Raw genomic sequence first — 2,615 nt, 5'->3', positions numbered from 1 at the left:
GGCCGCAAGGTAATGTGTTACCCTTTTGTCTATCTTGTTTCCTTTTCAGGCCAGAAGCTGGGTCTATCAACGAGTCGTAAATACGATGAACGTATTTTGGGTATCTTTCGCATACAGGATGGGTGTTAAAACCATAGTTAACCTGTAAATTAGAGTTTCATGCTTAACAGGAATCTTATTTTGCTTTTCAAAATTTTAATTTTATCCCAATTAAGACTCTACCGACTGATCTAAATTTAGTAAATTAACTTTGTGGCTGGAGGTTGCATTAAATTAAAGTAATTATCAGTTTACATATAAAGATTCCTCCCACATTTGCATTCTCGCATATTAATTATTTTGGTAATTTATTCATATCATGCAATCTCATTTGCTGACGCTCACACCACTTTCTAAAAAAACATAGAATGCATGAATATAGGCAAGGGGGACGCCGTGACGTCAAGCGTCCCTCTATCTTTTCAGATCCACTTTTACCCCTGAATAAGAGCAAAAATAGAACCGGTTCCTCGGACGCCAAATCCACATTAAAAAGCCATTAATCGCTATAGCTTACTGCTTTTACTCCATTGCGAGAAAAGTTGATACCGGAAATCGTTAGTTTGAACCATTTCGAAATTGAATAGACGGTTAATGGGGGGCAGATAAAACCTAGTCTTGGGAAGCTGAATCGATTGAAAAAAAAACTGCATCTTGATATCTCTGACCCTTTTTGTTCAATGGAAACCAGTACTGGAAGCAGAAGTAGTATAAATTTCAATCGGTACTTCTGGTTTTGGTAGAGTGTTGCGGGTTGTTATGATGTGTTCTTCTGATACCTTGAATAAACAGCAGAAAATAACTTGTCGCTATATAATAACATTTTTGTTCTATGGAAATAAATATTGAAACTGGAAATGGTTAATTTGAACCACTTTCGCTTCTAGTACAGGGTTAATGGAGGAATTGGATCCATTTTTTTGGGAAGCTGAATCAATTGTAAAAAACCGCATCTCAATATTTCTTACAGTTTTCGCTCTATGAAAATCTGTATTGAAATAATAACTTTCAATTACTTCCGGTTTTGGTAGAATGTTTCAGGTTGTGACGATACGCTGTGTTGAGGCACCGAATCGATTGCAGAAAACCGTTTCTTGCTATCTACTATAATTTTTGTTCTGTAATGGTTAAGTGTTGAAACCGGAAATGGATATTACCATTTTGGTTTGAATAAAGAATTAATAAAGAAGGTGGAACTTATTCTTGGGACAATGAATCAATTGCAGAAAACCGCATCTCAATATCTATTACTAGGGTTGCCACATGTCCGTATTTTGTACGGACTGTTTGTATTTTTGGGCCCATGTCCGTGTCCGTATCGTACAAAGCATGAAACAGGAAAATGTCCGTATTTGAAAGTTTTTGGAGCTGTCTGAAAATTTTCGAGTCGGGAATCACTAAAATCTCGGTCGAAAAGAGTTGTGTTTTCGTCTTATATTTTAGTAACTATTAATAAAGTAGGTTATGTTTTTAAAAAGTGTCTCATTTTTCCATTCCAGGTTTTTTTTGGTTAGATTTCATATAGGTACTCTAATGGCATGTTTTATTATATTCGTGTTAATGAACAAAATTATAAAACTTATTAGTTTACAAGAATGTTTTAAGTATTACAGTAAACAATTGTGTCATAATCTAAAAATATTATTTTTAGGTAAGAAATTTCGAAATGTTTATTCTGTGTTTGATGAGTCGTCATTTTAAGGCTTGACCGTATTTTGGATCAAAACATTATGGCAACTCTATCTATTACCATTTTTACTCTCTGGAAATCAGTATTGAAGCCGGAAGTAATGTCGAATTTGAACCACTTCCGGCTTTGGTAGAGTGTGCGGGATAGTCATGGTACATTGTTTTAGACGCGGAATCGTTTGAAAAGAAATAAAAACGTTTCTCGCTACTTGTTTACATTTTCGTTGTCGATAAACGTTGAAACCAGAAATGACTAATTTGAACCACTTTCAGTTTGAATAGAGAATCAACAGAGGCGATGGAACCTATTGTTTGGACACTGAATCGATTGTAAAAGGGTGCATCTTGATATCTCTTTAGCGTTTTCGCCCTGATAACTGTTGACAGATGGATGGACGGATAAAGTCTTTTTATAAGACTTTCCGACACTTATACAGATCATAGTTTGGAAGTTTAATAATATAAATTACAGTAGTGTAAGAGTATAAGCTGCTATGAAGTACTGACGCGATGAAAAGCTGAGCTGCTGCTAAATACAGCGACTGGCCCAGTCTGTCTCAAAATTGTTTTTTTTTTTAATTAATTATTAAATGCTTTATGTTTTTAAATTTTAAAATTTTGCGACCCACCCCATGGGACTGCGTGACATATCGGTTGGAAACCACTATGTTAAGGCAAAACTCATATTAGAATATACCACTCGCCAAAGACTTTCATGACGACACTAGCAAAATTACAGTATAATCTATAAATAATGAAATATAATAACTTAAAGCTATCATAATTTTTTTAAAATATTTTCCAATTGATAGTGTGCGTATTTATTGTAATTGTTTTTATGCCAAAATATTCTCATACAATCGTCATTTCTTTACAGAAATAAAAAA

This window comes from Thermobia domestica, chromosome 1, assembly GCF_964235325.1.
Source record: "Thermobia domestica chromosome 1, izTheDome1.hap1.1, whole genome shotgun sequence".
NCBI classification, from domain to species: Eukaryota; Metazoa; Arthropoda; class Insecta; order Zygentoma; family Lepismatidae; genus Thermobia; species Thermobia domestica.
This window is presented reverse-complemented; position numbering follows the sequence as displayed.